At 43.1% G+C, this 16,949-nt stretch overlaps 1 protein-coding gene across 7 annotated transcripts in view; it reads right to left on the bottom strand.

Moving 5' to 3' along the window:
• The window catches only part of ADGRB3 (adhesion G protein-coupled receptor B3), a 1,879,974-nt gene that overhangs the window by 88,926 nt on the left and 1,774,099 nt on the right, over positions 1-16,949 (bottom strand). The gene's annotated exons all lie outside the window — the stretch shown is intronic.

The following is a 16,949-nucleotide window of genomic DNA, read 5'->3' as shown; positions in this document are numbered from 1 at the left end:
AAACAAATCACTGCGCAATCAATGCCTGGCAGCCCAGGCACACACATCAGCACTCCTGATTGTCCCAAATCTTGTACTACATGCTCCCATTGGTGTATGATATGATATGATATGATTGGTTATTTATAACGTGCTTAATACCCAGAGGTTTCTAAGCGCGGACCCTGGGATCGAACCTGTGGTGCTTGTGTCATCTTGCTTCCAAGGCGAGCACATTGCCCCTGAGCTATCCGCAGAAGGGTATTTAAATGAACACATGGGAATTTGGCTATTTCTGCCACAAGCATTTCCGTTTGCCATAGCAACCACATAGTCGGCTTTCAAACCCCATTCTCTTCTTTGACCTGCAGCATTTTTTTTAAAAAACTTTTTATGGTGGCTCATTCCACCAAAATGCACCAAAACAAAAAAAGATGGGAAGTGGAGACGGATAACTGTCAGCAGAATGACTGCTCAGTGCCCGCCAAACACAAACTGGACGTGATTAAAAGTCAAAGCAGATACATCTGCAGCAAACCGCTGATTAGCATCACTGGTGGTAATTCAGGAACCAAGGGACGGTAGTGGAACGATCCTTAAGTTCAGGGTCTTATTTAAAACCACGACTGCTTGCCCCACTATTATAAATAAAGCCATGGCATGATCCACTGCAGCCAGAAGGTGTTGCCTTTCTTAAATGTGACACACAGATCATTTTAGTCTCGTGAAGGATTTGGTTAAATGTGCAATCAACTGAAATGTGACCTATTCCTTCTGCGATCCAACAAGACCCTCTCTCATCAGCAAATACAAAAAATTCTAATTTAAAATTACGGAATTATTCCTTTCAAACATGAGGTCAAAAGCAGGAGTGACACTTTCTTCCCAATATCATCCATGAACATAAATGCTATCTCCATTCTTTGATCTGCAAAATATTCCCTGATGCTACTGTCTAAAATTTTTGTCCCAAAGGAACCGTGAGATGGTAATCCATGTCAAAGTTGGAGCCAAGCTAGGCTTTTCCGGCATTTTACTTCTTACTGCCCCACAAACATCTTAAACCAACTTCGGTTCCTGCTCAATAGAGCACAGCAACAGTAACTGACACTCCCAAGCCCCGTCTTTTCTAAGACATGTACACAATCATTATGAAATCCCTCACACTAACTCATAGGGTTGTATCTGGTGAGTGCCTTCTCTATCTCAGGAATACATTAGGGTTGCTCTCTCCCACCAGAGCTCTTCACTCCCCTCATACGCATCTTCTAATCATTACCCAATTCAAGCAGATAAAAGCCATGCACTGTTCATTCCAGAATCTGGCTGCTAAACTCCGGATCACTCTTCCAGAGGAGGTTAGCTTGATGTCTCACATGCACAATTCAAAAAAGCTATTCTTGGAGAGTCTCATTTTGGTGTTAGTTTTCCACTTTGATAATTCGATAGATTGTTAGTGTTATAGAAAAATAAAAATAAAAACATACATAATACATGCAAACAAATATAAGTGTCCCTAGGACCCAGAAGTGAAACACTTTATCTGCCCTTCATCATAGACATTGAACACCATTGTCTGCCAGAAAAGAAGTGGGAGGAAGTAGGCACACTTAAAGTCAGAAAAGTGATAAAGACTGCGAGGTTTGGAGTTTTCACCTGAATTAAAAGAACAACATAAGTCAGGGTAAGTTTGTTAACAAATAGTTATCATAGTGATTGTGCTCCTGAGTACATTTTCAAGCTACATTATTTGTAAACAGGCTTTTCCCAGGGATTGTACAAAAAAAGAATCATGTAAACATTGTGAATAAAGGGAATTGAACTTTGGTAGGCTCACGTAGCCCAGCTGCTAGAACACTTTGAGGTCATTAAGGAACCCTGCATGTAGAGGAATAAACTGGTGGATGAGCTGGACATGTTTATTTCTATTCTAGGAAGACTTTCCCTGTGTCTGAGTGGCAGAAAGCATTTGGAAGATAATTTGGGAACACAAGATTACATTGTGAATTTCCATAAAGGCCCAATCTCAAAAGGCATGGGTGGCACACATGAAGGCCAATTGGGATTGTTTAAATGTAGTTTCCTGTTTGCCCAGGAGAGGGTGAACATATTCTAGAATAATGGTAAGAGTCAGTGAATGTGTTAACAATTTCATGAGGAATTGGAGCATAGGTTGCTCCCCCCACAACCTATAATAATGCTCTTTGTTGACAAGTGAATTCTGCGTTGTGGGTCCTCAAATAACTCTTTTAGGTCACATAGCCCAATGGATCCTGCTGTAACCCTTACTCTGAGTGTAAGGCCGTGGCTTCTGGAGTTGCGCTGACAGCATGGATGGTGACTGAGCGTGGATAGATTTATTAGATGCATAAAACACAACAGCTTACCTCTGCCGAGGCAACAAGGGGCTAAGATCTAATAAATCACGACTAAGCATACACAGTCCACAGGACTAAGCTATCCAGGGAAAAGGAAGGTCTTAAGGCTGCATCGTCACTTCATGAGATCTTCCAGGAAGTGCACAGAGGAAGGTGCAATATTCCATAGTGTTGACACTTGTACGACGAAAGAATGGCCTTCCCAGTTGTCATATTGACATTTGGGCAATGACAGAAGTCCGGGAGTGGATGATCTTAAATGTATTTTAGGAACATAGTGGGAGAAACAGGTTTTAATAAGGAGAGTGCAAACATTTGATATGATGCAGACTTGGAAGTTGATGCATGCTTCTAGGGGTATATAGTGGAATTCAATGAGTACCAGTGGTACAAGGTGATATTTGCAGAGACCTTTGATAAGGTGCAGCAGCATGTAGCAGGATGTTATCATGCTTAAGTAAATCAGTTGATACACATTTGTTTTTACTAGGGGTATATAGTGGAATTCAATGAGTACCAGTGGTACAAGGTGATATTTGCAGAGACCTTTGATAAGGTGCAGCAGCATGTAGCAGGATGTTATCATGCTTAAGTAAATCAGTTGATACACATTTGTTTTTACTAGGGGTATATAGTGGAATTCAATGAGTACCAGTGGTACAAGGTGATATTTGCAGAGACCTTTGATAAGGTGCAGCAGCATGTAGCAGGATGTTATCATGCTTAAGTAAATCAGTTGATACACATTTTTTTATTTTTATTTATTTATTGGGTATTTATAATTTGCCTACAGAGCAAATGGTGTGTCAAGGTGCATTTCACTGTGAGTGTGTCAGTCTGCCAAATATGTGTTAAATGTGCATGTAGGTATCACCTGAGGCATTCTGTGGATGGCTGACTCACCAGAGAATTGTGTTTGTTTATTTGTGTATTCAGTTGTGTGTATATAGGCATGTTTCTATGTGGCTATTTGTTATGTGTTCACCAATGCTTGTGTATAGTTATCAGACAATGCAAACATTGTTTTTTGGACACCTCACTGGTTGGTCTTGCAACGAGCGACCTTGAGCCACCCGAGGATTCTTTCAGTGAGTATATACAAAGCAAGTATTTTGCTATTTTTGTACCTTCATAATAGTGGCCTTAGCTTTTGTGCACAACTGCTACAGTTCAGCAGTCATTTTCTCTCTCCAAAAGCAAATCTTGCATTGAATATCCCTTTAATAATCTAAGAAAGATTGGCCATTATTATGAGTTTGCCGGTACAGAATAAACGTGCTGGTATTATCATATACCATCAATTTGTGCACCAGCCAACCACAAGTTGGCGGGTGAGGTGCCTGATTTACCTCCACCTAAGAGCTGGAGAAAAGTCAGGCACTCTACCGGCAAAAAATAGATGGTAATACCGGCAAATCACCCAAGGATTTTTAACCGTTGCTGGCACTCGCAATCCAGTGGCAATACCGCCGGGCTGGGTGCTGGTAACAGTATTACCATTTGCTGTATCCTGGTGGATCTGCAGCCAGGATACCGGCAAAGTCATCCTGAGCCCGATTATGCGTTCAGACACAGTGAAACTATTTTTCACGTTATGTAGAACGTAATAATATATTACATTTTACGAAGGGGAAACACCTTGCCATTTATACCACAGCAAGATGCAAATGAAAAATTCGGTAGAGTGTGGTCAAACCACAACAGATCACAATTCAAACAAAACAGTATGTATAGAAACATTCCATACCATGCCATTGAAGCAAAGTACAAAGAGGTCGAAGACTGATAGCCCAGTCACTGGCGGTGAAGGGGTTAATAGGAAGCAGCTGTTCTCGCAGCACATTTCGAGTTGGATGAGTTTTTGGGGATTTAACGCAAGTGATTATACTTTGAGACCCGAGGAGGACCGATCATTTTGTTTTGGTCTGCTTAATTGCCGGGGTTGAGTGTCCTGGAGGCAATGGACCATGAAAGTAAATGACTCTGGAGGCGAGCTTTGCTACAGCCCCTGCATGCATACTGCTGTGCCGAGCCATCCACTCCTGTTTGCCCTAGAATGCCCTGAGCCTTCTTAGAGGCTAGAGGACCACAAAGCTGAAGTGGGGTTTCAGGGACCAAGGGATAAACACACCACTGTCTTATTTACATAATGGACTGCCTTTGTGCACGGCGAAGTAGATTACACCGTAAGCATGGCTAGGAATGCAAAGTGGGATGTTTAGGCATGAGTTGTAAGCAAATGCCAGCTCGGAGGGCTGGCAGGGACTGCAACTTATCACTTTGCATGAATTATTATCTGTGAGTTATAAGAATGCAAGGTACACTAAAACCAAGGTGAACCAGTAGCTTCCTTGTCGCTCAAGCTATGCTGTATTAGCAACTGATTACACATAATGTGTTTCTATAAAATATAAAGGTGGTCCTCATCTGGTACAAATAGTACAAATCCATGTGTTCACTCTGAGATTCCCACAATTATGGTTAATACCCCTGCCCTTCTCTGTAGACCCATGTATGTTTAAGCTATATGTACATTCAGTGAATACTAACTTTAGCTAAATTGACATGTTTGTAGTGCGTAGCATCGAAACCCCACACATTAAACGTTCTTGGTTCCTAATGAAACTTAGGAACTAACTCAACCATCGTCATGTATGGCACTTAATGACCCACACTGTATTGGTTGATATGTGGATAGGATCCTGGCAATAACCTTTCCAGTCCCCTGGGGCTGTGTTTTCTTGTAGACCTCAAACACAATTAAAAGTCATCATTGTTAGTCTGGCTATTATGGTTTCCTTTAGCGCTTTTTGTTAATCATATCTTGTAGAAACTGTGGGTATGCGCACGTCATGTTTTATGGCATGTGTACTGCTATTAGTAATGCATGGTGGCGGCCCCAGGGCGATAGTTTGGTAGATGTTCCTGGACCCCAAATCAATCTGAATGGCTCTCTTTGGAAAACCAATCTGGTTACAACCCGAGTCCTTGGATCAAAAATGGGCAATTATGACTGGAAAAATGGCCCTGTGGGACTACAAATAGGGTCCATTATCCAGGTTATCTGTAACCGGATCTTTGACACTTTTGGTTGAACCAGACCAACAAGGTTTCACCAATCAGACCAGCTGTCAGCCTTTTTACAAAGGTATGGTGCAAATCCAGCCTGTGTTTCTTGCTGTAGGTGAGATAAATTAAATATGCCTATCACGCTCCAATAATTATTCTACTTCTAAATTAACAAAGATCGTGTTCTTCTTCTCAATCACAGGAAAGGTTCAATGTATTGTTTACAGTCATCGAAAATCTACTTAAAAACATGATTGCGCACTTTAACTAAACTATAAAATAAATAACTCACAATGACTCATAATGCACTATTAATAACAAATAGTTAGAAAAAATATATTTTGCTGCAAGTCTCAGTTATATGTGAGTGAATGATGGTAATAATTAGGCAGAGGAGGCAGAAGTAGCCCCCTTCCCCTCCCCCCATACCTCCCGAATCCCATAGGCCCATTCTTATATAGATAAATGCACATTAATTTGGTTCAATCAACCGAATGTAGCTGACCAAAATATACACTGTTAAAAGATAATGTGTCAAACAATGGTATACCAAGGTGAGTACAAACGACTTCAATTGGCAAAAAGAAACAAAACAACACACAGAGATGGTTTCTATGAAAATGACAATGGGAACATACAAAGTCCAATTTTCAAAAATGTCTACCAGAGTGTCGAGGGAGGAGAGCGGTAGCTGACAGCATGATCATGATATGTCAGTCAAGGATGCACATTTGGTGGAAGGGTGACCATCGGAAGTGGGCAGGGAGTTATTGGGGCTGGTTGGGGGTAAAGTGTGATCATGATCAGGCACCCCCCTACTGTCACATTACCTACAATCCTTTCCCTGCAGATCAGGCACGAACCACAGTAGTGTGGGGAGTGCAGAGTCCAGGGGGAGAGAGAGAAGCATGCATGGTCTCGGGAGGATAGCTCAGTGACAGCGTGCTCGCCTTGGAAGTAAGACGTCATGGAGACACACAGGTTCGATTCCCGGGTCCGCGCTTAGAAACCTCTGGGTATTAAGCGCGTTATGTGAAAAACCCACTCTCTAGTTATGTAGTCCAAGATGACAACTGATCCTGATGACAGCTCAGCGTACCCCCAATTTGGTGGCTAATTAAGTAAAATAGGTGTTACCTAGTGCCTAGGGCCCCTAAAATAATCTGAAAACCTTATAAAAGCAGAATGTTTGGAGACAGTGATGTAGTGATTTTGGATAGTGCTGGAGGTAGGAGGAGGAATAGACTTAGCAGGAGCAAGAGAAAGTAGGGTTGAGAGGGCACCTGGGGGCAGAAGAGGAGTTTGAAAACAGCAGGGGGTAAGGAGGAGGAGGCGATAAAGGGTAAAGTGGAGGGCAGACCAAGTAGGTGGCAAAGAACAAAGAGGTGGTGAAATTAAGCAGGGGGTTAAATGGAAGGAAGAGGTGGCGATTAAGAAGGTGGTGAGGAGAAGGGAGGAGGCAAGGAGAAGGAAAGAGGAGGAACACCAACAGAAGTGAGGTGGCTGAGGCAGAGTGTGAGTGCAAAGGAGGGAGAAAAACATAAAGGAGATTGGAGGTAGAAAGAATTGAGGCGAATGATAGTCTGATCTACAGGAGGCTGGGGCAGACCTCAGGCAGGAAAGTTGGCAAGGTGTGGGTAATGGCTACAGAGGGAGAGGAACAGGAGGTGAAGAGGTGAGGCAACTAAGGAAGGACACACGAGTTGGGGTAAAGGAGCAGGCTTACTACAATCCGGACACGTAGTAGATGAGGAGGGTTGTAGTTACAAGCTAGAGTATCAAAGAGGTGTGCACAGAGTTACAAGAGAACCATACTGGAGAGAAAGAGAGCAACAGTAGTAGAGCCAGCTCCTAAAGACAGGTATGAGGAGTAGGCAGCCTGACTCATCTTGTAGACAAGCACAGGAGACTATTCTGAGACTTGGGTTTGTGTTACCCAGATCTAGCTACTGCCCCTACCTAGGCTTAACATGCAAGCGTGCCCTGAGAACCCGGCAAAGGATCAATAAAGATATCTGGGGACACAGTGAGTGACTGTGGAGTGATGACATTCCCCAAATACAGACCTCCAGATTGAGAACTGCGAAGCCCACCTACTTTTTTTATTTGAGCTTTTCCAAAGTGTTGGCATCATATTGGTGAACTACGTTTGCATTATTTTTCCCAATTGTGCAACACGCCAAAAACAAAACATCTTTTAAACCCTATATCTGCGTCTGCCTCATTATTTTTATGTTTTGTTTCATGACAGGATTTGAAATCGACCTGCCAATCTGACTTGGCCACCATCAGAAAATAGGCTGAGCCTTGCCTGTGATTTTGGTATGTGCCACAGAATCACTGAGGAGTATATGCCTTTGCATTCCAATTACTTCTTTAATTTTCCTAGTGAATGGGGACCTTTTATTTGTTTTATTTTATTTTATTGCTTGTAGCACAAACCTAGCTCAAGAGCAGCAGAGTTATTTACAAGAGGAGAAGGACCTTCTTCAAATTTTTCTTAAACTGAAAACGATGAATGCTTTCAATAACTCCTTGTAGAACATCCCAGCAGCCAATGTTCAAAGTTGGTCTTGCAAAGCTCAACAATGCCAAACTACACCACATTCACATTGTCAGTGTGCAGTGGTGTATGCGATGCAAATGTGCAGTAGCAGCTTATCAGTGTATGTCATTGGTGTTTTTCCTCAGACAGCTGGCAGAACCTGGAATGGAATGTCCTAACCCATACTGCTTACATTACTAGTTAATCTGCTGAGAGGAAAGTGACAACTGGGAACCCAGCCACATCATTGCTTCCCATAACTTGCAGTCAAGTACATAAACCGAATTTTACACTCTGCTGGCTCTCCAAGCTATTTTACCACCCACACTTAATTTTTTCCAATTCCAACCTGTTGTGAATATGAATTGTTCGCATTATTTTCAAGCCACACCACTGCTTTTTAATTCGAGCAGTTTCCATTTCTGTTACAATTTCCTTCCCTAAAGTGGGGTTTCAGTTCTTTGGGATGCATCTTTACTTAAACAGCCTCATTACAAGTTAGGCGGTAAGTGGTAACATTGGTGGTAACTGAGTTACTGCCAATTTTGCAACTACGCCAAATTATGAGGTTGAGTTTTGAGTGGAGGATTTACCTCCAGGAAAACCCTGGAGGAAAATCTTCCCACTGAACGCCGAATAATCGGCAGAATTGGCAGAATTACTGCAACGGTAATTCCGCAAAAAAACCCACAATTGGGTCCAATGGACCAAAAATAAATGGGGAATACACCGCCACCACCACTTGTAATCAGGCGGAAATTCCACCAGACCAAGTGGGCGTAATGGTAATTCCTAGGTGCAATTTTTGGGCAGATTTACAACCGAATTTCCACCTAACTCATAATGAACCCCAAAGTCCTTATTCCATTCAATGGTACAATCTGCGTCCGGGTAGTCTATACAAAGCAAATTAGCCATGAAGCACAGTCATAAAATGAGCTATAAGATATGGGGGCTGTGAATTATATAACCTCAGTATTAAACCATGTACGCTATGTTTAACATATATTAAAATCCCATTGGCAGAGTGTTATGAAAAGCTAAGCATAACATAAAAATGTTTGAAAGTAGTAATTTATTTTATAAAAGTGTACCTTAACAGTTAAGCAACGATCAAATGAAACCGTAAACAGAAATTCACCAAGCCAGTAGGTTTGGATTTACTAAAGGAAACTCTTTCCGCCACGCAGGCGCACTCCCAGGCAGAGAGACAAGTCAGGTGGCCTGCATGGCTGAAGGACCGCCACCGCAAAGGAGCAGTGCAGTGGGTCCTGGTTCCTTTCAGTGCACACCATCTGTGGCATGCCAGAGAACCCAAGGTGTGATCATTCATTGAATAATATTAATCTTTTGTAAAACAAATGTAGCATTTTAATTGTGAATTAATTTAAACACTGTTCACAGATATGCAAATGAATAGGACTATGCTACACGGATCATCAAGCCAGAAACCCACGGAAAATGGTTTCTATCCTGATTGACACATCAGTGAAGTGGAAAAAAGGAAGGAAACTGGGTAAAAAAAACAGCATAAACCCATTACTTCAGCATAAACTCTGCAAATAATAAGAAGTAATTGTGACTACAACAGAAAAGGGGAAACCACTCCCTCATTCTCGAATGGCTTTCAGATAGGGGGCATGGCTACAAAGTAAGCCTATGCAGGTTTTCAAATAAAACATGTATGGTTGAACATCCTGCAGAGTGATCTCTGCACATCTGTATACGCTAAGGGCCTGATTCATGGAACTTTTAGCACGGTGCAAAGTGGCTTTGCACTGCCAACAAACATTTTGATTCACAGAACGGTGCAAAGGGTATTTATGCAGTGCAAAGTCACCCTGATTTAGGCCCATTTACCGTGGTGCAAAGAGTACTTTGCACCACGCTAAACGTTCCACGAATCAGGTGTTTTTTTCCCCATCAAAGTAGTACTTTACCAAAGCATGGACTGCACGAGCGAACGCATCAAGGCTGATTGACAAGTGTGTGAGAGAGAGAGAGAGAGAGGGAGAGAGAGAGGGAGAGAGAGAGAGAGAGAGAGAGAGAGTGTGTGTGTGTGTGTGTTTGTCTGTCAGGGAAATGTTAATAGGCTGCGCTGTGTTGCGCGCCCCACCATAGGTAACATTCTCACACCAAACCTTACTTGCAGAGAGAGAAGGATTGATAACAACACAAACACGTATGGTGGTCTAATAGAGGGTACAGGGGGAATCCATCACTACACGGCCACAAGGTAAAGGTAATTATCACAGGAAGTGTAAAAGATACCATTCTAAGCAGGCAGACAATCATGCCCACCGTCACTTTCACTACAGACAGCACCGTCTGGAAATAGGGCTGAGCCCAGGCAGTTCAGGTTTCCGTGTAGAGGTTATGAGGAAAGCCTAAGGACTGGTATAACCAGCTCTACAGATAAACAGCAGACTAGCAACCTTTACTTCATAAACACAGGCACTCGCCCCGAATGAAAACAAATAGTGAGCAGAAATACTTCAATGTGAAATAGGAAACAAACGGCCTGATTCACAGAAGTGTTTCATAATGGCACAATACCATTGGAAAACGGTCTATGAATCAGGCCCACATTATCTGTCCCAGGGCTACCGCTCCATTGCATGTGTTTGTATCAGTCGGACCAGCAGATTATTGCAAAATGAAGACGTTCTATTATTATTATTGTCTGACTTGAAGAACAAGGTAGTTAACTATTTTTCTTGAATTGTTCCCCCTGCAGACATTTTCCTCGATTTACTGTTTCTTTAAATTAAGTGCCAATGACAATGCTCGTCCTTTTTGCATAGACTTGCATAATAGATTTATCTGCAGCACTTTTTCCCGCTACGGAAATGTTTGCATGGGAAATGAACGTAATACAAAATGTTCGTACATTTCAAATGCAAACATTTCCATTACAAATCACGTAGATTCAAACACACACCCTCACACACACCCTCACTCACACCCCCACTCACACCCCCAACACCCCCCCACCACACCCTACCCCCTACTTACCTTTCCTTCAGACATGCTGTGTCCCTGCAGCACCGGTTCCCTTTCACTTCCATGATCGGGAACTGGCGCTGCAGGGTCCATTTCTTTTTTCCTTTTTTTTCCCTTTTGTTTGGGTGAGCTGCGGGGGTGTCCCCCGCAACACCCCGCCCTCTATACTGTATAGTATACTGAGCAGGGTGTTGCAGGGGACATCCCAGCAGCCCCCGGCTTTTTTTCTTTTATTTTTTTTTGATCTGTCGGGGGTCTGGGGGATTGTCTTCTGCAACCCCCGCTCATTGTAGTGAGCGGGGGTTGCGGGGACACCCCCACAACCCCATACCAACCCCACCAAAACACCTAAACACATACCATGAAAAGTTCAAACTTTTGGTAGTTAGACCTTTTCGTGGTGTGTGTTTTAGGTCTTTGGTGGGGTCAGACTTTTAGATTCGGTAATTTCGTCCTATACCGCATAATAGCCTGGCATTAAACCCTAGACACTTACTGCATACCAAGCCCCTAACACTAAACCCTTGCCAATATCCTTTAAACCATAGACATTACCCTTAACCTTTAGCCTGATCCTCTGGAATCTACCACCTATTTCTAACCTTAAGCCTCTATAACTCATAGCCCCAAGCTCTAGCCACTAATCCCTAATGCTCAGCCTTAGATACTAACCACAAGCAACTAACCATTAATCCAAACAACTATCTGCTACCACCAAACCATTAACTGCTATTCATAGTGTAGAACTCCTTGTCCTAACCCCTAGTTATAACCTTGAGAAACAATGCTGAATATATCTGATTGTCATTGACCATTAGCTGTAAACATTAGTCCCTAACTTCGGGCCTCCCTTCCTTACCTATAGCCACTAACCTCTAACATTTAGCACCACAATCTAATCACTATGCCCTAGCCTCTAAACTGTAAATCCCATCCATGAGCACCAAATCTGGGTCACTAATGACTTCCCTAACCATTTCACACTAAACCGTAGTCCCTGTATTCTAGCAACTAGGCCACTGGCCACTTAACCTTAACTTTAACCTCAGCCACAAATAGTAACCCCGAACCACTAACCACAAACTGTTAGCCACACTAACCTAACACATACATGCATGACATAGCCTCTAAGTCCAAGTCTCAAAAGTGAAGACTGTGTGGGTGTTCAGTAGGACCAGGTTGCCAAATGGCGAATGCCCCTAATTTTACCCAACTGTACTACTAAAGATAGATATAGATTAGAACATTGCATAAGAGAATTAAATGTTTTCCTTGCCTTTTTCAAATACTAATTTCCCCTGGAAGTGCTACAGAAGATACAATTAATTAGGGGAATTGGCCTACATGTTTACTGTGATTTTTCCCCTTATATCTCACTCACCCCCTCACCAAAATGCATGTCCACTCCTTATCTATCTCTGGGGTCTGAAAGAACAGGAAATAACCAACTTGAATCTGATTCAGACCTACCTGAACAAAGAGGGTTTGAATCAACTTGAATTTTTCTACCAACTTGAAGACAAAATTTGGAATTATTTAAGAGATTTTAACTTTGATTTAAACGACCCAAATAGAAAAGTTGGCACCACTGGACTAAACAAAAATTGCACTTTCTTTTCCTGTTAATTTATGTCCATTTCATTTTGTTTCTGTTTTTGTTTTACTTATTTCATATGATTTTCATCTGACATTATTCCTTTACTGAGATTCAAATTAGTTTGGCCAATTGTGAGCCAAGGGGGCCGATCCATGGAATTATTTCCATGGAGAACCGGGGATCTGCATGCAATTCTGTGTGCAAAACCCTGTTCGTCGATTCATAGAATCGACTGTGGAGCACTTTTTCGTAACTTGCGGGGACTTCGTGCAGGCTCGGCAAGACATCACGCAGAGCATGGGCGAGGCCTGCGCAGAGGGCGGAGTAGGAGGAGGAAGTCGTAAAATGAGCAAGAACAATTCAAAAAGTGGGCATTAGGAAGGACGGGCCGCAGGCAGTCCATAGCGTGCACACAAATGCACACGACAAAGCGTATTCATGGCTGTGACCGTGCAACCTCTGGCCTGTGAAATGCCCACACAAATCCTTCCATCTCTCCGCCACCTGAAGGCAGGCATTAGGACACTTGTGCATTGGAATCACAGTGCGGAGGTGGGTTTGCATGTTGGATTTAGGGGTGTGTGTGTATGCAGCCGGGGATCTGATCGGACTTAGGGGTGCGTGTACGCAGTGCAGTGTGGTGCAGGAACAGTTTATGGGATTCGCACGCAGACTTGGCGAGTTTTAACTGAGTTACGATACATCATATGCATGTTGTCGGGGTGCCGGTAGCAGACCCCGCACAGGGTCCCCGAGATGCAAGCGTGCATGCGGGGACCCATGCAATGTTTGAAGGGTGCGTGTATTCGCACCCGGGGGGGCATGCAAAGGTAGTTGTTCTGTCTGTTTTTGCTTTGGGGGTGTTCTGGCCACGACTTGCGTGTACGGTTACTTTGCGCAGAAAATTCCATGAATATACAGGGCGCTCATTTTTTATTGTGTGCAGGCACACATAGTGTCGTTCTCGGAACGGGGCGGGGCCTTTGTGGGACAAATGTGCACTTTTCCATGAATCGGCCCAAGAGGTTTAAAACACAAATGACAAGAATTTGTGACTTTCTTTGGATGTCCCCTTTATAGTGTCTCAATTAATTCAAACTATTTCTTTAGCGAGTCCAACCATGATTAAAGGGTAGCACTTTACCGCTCACCCTCCGATGGAAGTGTTAAAGGCGATGTGGCGGAGGTATGCAAAAACAACTAACCTAAAGATATAAAATATAAGCAAACCAATGTCTAACATATACAAAAGGCTCTGGGATTGTTCAAATAGCCAGCATGAGCATCTGTTAAAGATTTTTAAATACAAGCGAATCCCTCAAATGACTTTACATGACCAAAGAACAAGACCATAGTAGTAATTGAGGATACTATGCCATCACTGCCATTTCCTGATAATAGCCTGTCATAACATTGAGATATTTCTATAGTCTGAATGGTGAAACAGTGGATGCTCGGCCGCCATTCAGGACAATCGATCGGAATGGCTGCTCGGAAGATTGTCAGAGTATGACCCAGGGGAGCTAGTAGGCGGCTGGGCCACCATTCATTTTTTTCCAACAGGCCATAGAAACGTTTATGTCCTGTTAAATAGTAACCCCGAACCACTAACCACAAACTGTTAGCCACACTAACCTAACACATACATGCATGACATCGCCTCTAAGTCCAAGTCTCAAAAGTGAAGACTGTGTGGGTGTTCAGTAGGACCAGGTTGCCAAATGGCGAATGCCCCTAATTTTACCCAACTGTACTACTAAAGATAGATATAGATTAGGAACATTGCATAAGAGAATTAAATGTTTTCCTTGCCTTTTTCAAATACTAATTTTCCCTGGAAGTGCTACAGAAGATACAATTAATTAGGGGAATTGGCCTACATGTTTACTGTGATTTTTCCCCTTATATCTCACTCACCCCCTCACCAAAATGCATGTCCACTCCTTATCTATCTCTGGGGTCTGAAAGAACAGGAAATAACCAACTTGAATCTGATTCAGACCTACCTGAACAAAGAGGGTTTGAATCAACTTGAATTTTTCTACCAACTTGAAGACAAAATTTGGAATTATTTAAGAGATTTTAACTTTGATTTAAACGACCCAAATAGAAAAGTTGGCACCACTGGACTAAACAAAAATTGCACTTTCTTTTCCTGTTAATTTATGTCCATTTCATTTTGTTTCTGTTTTTGTTTTACTTATTTCATATGATTTTCATCTGACATTATTCCTTTACTGAGATTCAAATTAGTTTGGCCAATTGTGAGCCAAGGGGGCCGATCCATGGAATTATTTCCATGGAGAACCGGGGATCTGCATGCAATTCTGTGTGCAAAACCCTGTTCGTCGATTCATAGAATCGACTGTGGAGCACTTTTTCGTAACTTGCAGGGACTTCGTGCAGGCTCGGCAAGACATCACGCAGAGCATGGGCGAGGCCTGCGCAGAGGGCGGAGTAGGAGGAGGAAGTCGTAAAATGAGCAAGAACAATTCAAAAAGTGGGCATTAGGAAGGACGGGCCGCAGGCAGTCCATAGCGTGCACACAAATGCACACGACAAAGCGTATTCATGGCTGTGACCGTGCAACCTCTGGCCTGTGAAATGCCCACACAAATCCTTCCATCTCTCCGCCACCTGAAGGCAGGCATTAGGACACTTGTGCATTGGAATCACAGTGCGGAGGTGGGTTTGCATGTTGGATTTAGGGGTGTGTGTGTATGCAGCCGGGGATCTGATCGGACTTAGGGGTGCGTGTACGCAGTGCAGTGTGGTGCAGGAACAGTTTATGGGATTCGCACGCAGACTTGGCGAGTTTTAACTGAGTTACGATACATCATATGCATGTTGTCGGGGTGCCGGTAGCAGACCCCGCACAGGGTCCCCGAGATGCAAGCGTTCATGCGGGGACCCATGCAATGTTTGAAGGGTGCGTGTATTCGCACCCGGGGGGGCATGCAAAGGTAGTTGTTCTGTCTGTTTTTGCTTTGGGGGTGTTCTGGCCACGACTTGCGTGTACGGTTACTTTGCGCAGAAAATTCCATGAATATACAGGGCGCTCATTTTTTATTGTGTGCAGGCACACGTAGTGTCGTTCTCGGAACGGGGCGGGGCCTTTGTGGGACAAATGTGCACTTTTCCATGAATCGGCCCAAGAGGTTTAAAACACAAATGACAAGAATTTGTGACTTTCTTTGGATGTCCCCTTTATAGTGTCTCAATTAATTCAAACTATTTCTTTAGCGAGTCCAACCATGATTAAAGGGTAGCACTTTACCGCTCACCCTCCGATGGAAGTGTTAAAGGCGATGTGGCGGAGGTATGCAAAAAACAACTAACCTAAAGATATAAAATATAAGCAAACCAATGTCTAACATATACAAAAGGCTCTGGGATTGTTCAAATAGCCAGCATGAGCATCTGTTAAAGATTTTTAAATACAAGCGAATCCCTCAAATGACTTTACATGACCAAAGAACAAGACCATAGTAGTAATTGAGGATACTATGCCATCACTGCCATTTCCTGATAATAGCCTGTCATAACATTGAGATATTTCTATAGTCTGAATGGTGAAACAGTGGATGCTCGGCCGCCATTCAGGACAATCGATCGGAATGGCTGCTCGGAAGATTGTCAGAGTATGACCCAGGGGAGCTAGTAGGCGGCTGGGCCACCATTCATTTTTTTCCAACAGGCCATAGAAACGTTTGCTGCATGACTAGACACTTGTATTTATGACCTCCATTGACCATTATTCTGTATTTCTTTGCGCAATGCATGAAGTGTGGAAAACGCACACCATAAGGACAACGATGATGGAGGGGACATAAGGGTGTTCTGATGGAGCTTAGGATAGGGCAAGCTCGGGCGCTTCTCCCACTCTGCTGCGAGGTAACTGCAATGCAGAGTGATGTCAATTACATGGACACGCACATCGATTTCCTGGAGCGCCAACTGAGCACTCGCTGCCTATCAGAGTTCCACATTGTTCATTTGTGCAAATACCAGATCAGAGCTTACCTGGTTCTAAAAAACTTTTTTTTTTTAAAAAGACACTTTAATTTAGTAATACGTGTGACATCATCTGCTTTCAATGACCTTGCATTCGTTCATTTGTTTGGCCCTTTTTTTAAATGCACAATTTGTTCAAAATCAAAAGTCGTTTTACTTTTTCGCCCACCACACGCCCTTCGCTTGTGCTGATTACACTGTTAATTGAAAATGACAAGCGCGTTTCAAATTCGAAGTTTTTTCATAGCTCATCTGCAACCCCAATGAAAACAGTATTTTAAGCACAGCGTCAGCGTGAGTGGTGCTAGCATGAGTATCCTGTGACCATGTACAGGGTAGGTACTTTAAACCCCCCACCCCAGTC

The sequence above is a fragment of the Ambystoma mexicanum genome, chromosome 4p, assembly GCF_040938575.1.
Source record: "Ambystoma mexicanum isolate Mex_15411 chromosome 4p, UKY_AmexF1_1, whole genome shotgun sequence".
Taxonomy (NCBI): domain Eukaryota; kingdom Metazoa; phylum Chordata; class Amphibia; order Caudata; family Ambystomatidae; genus Ambystoma; species Ambystoma mexicanum.
This window is presented reverse-complemented; position numbering and strand designations above follow the sequence as displayed.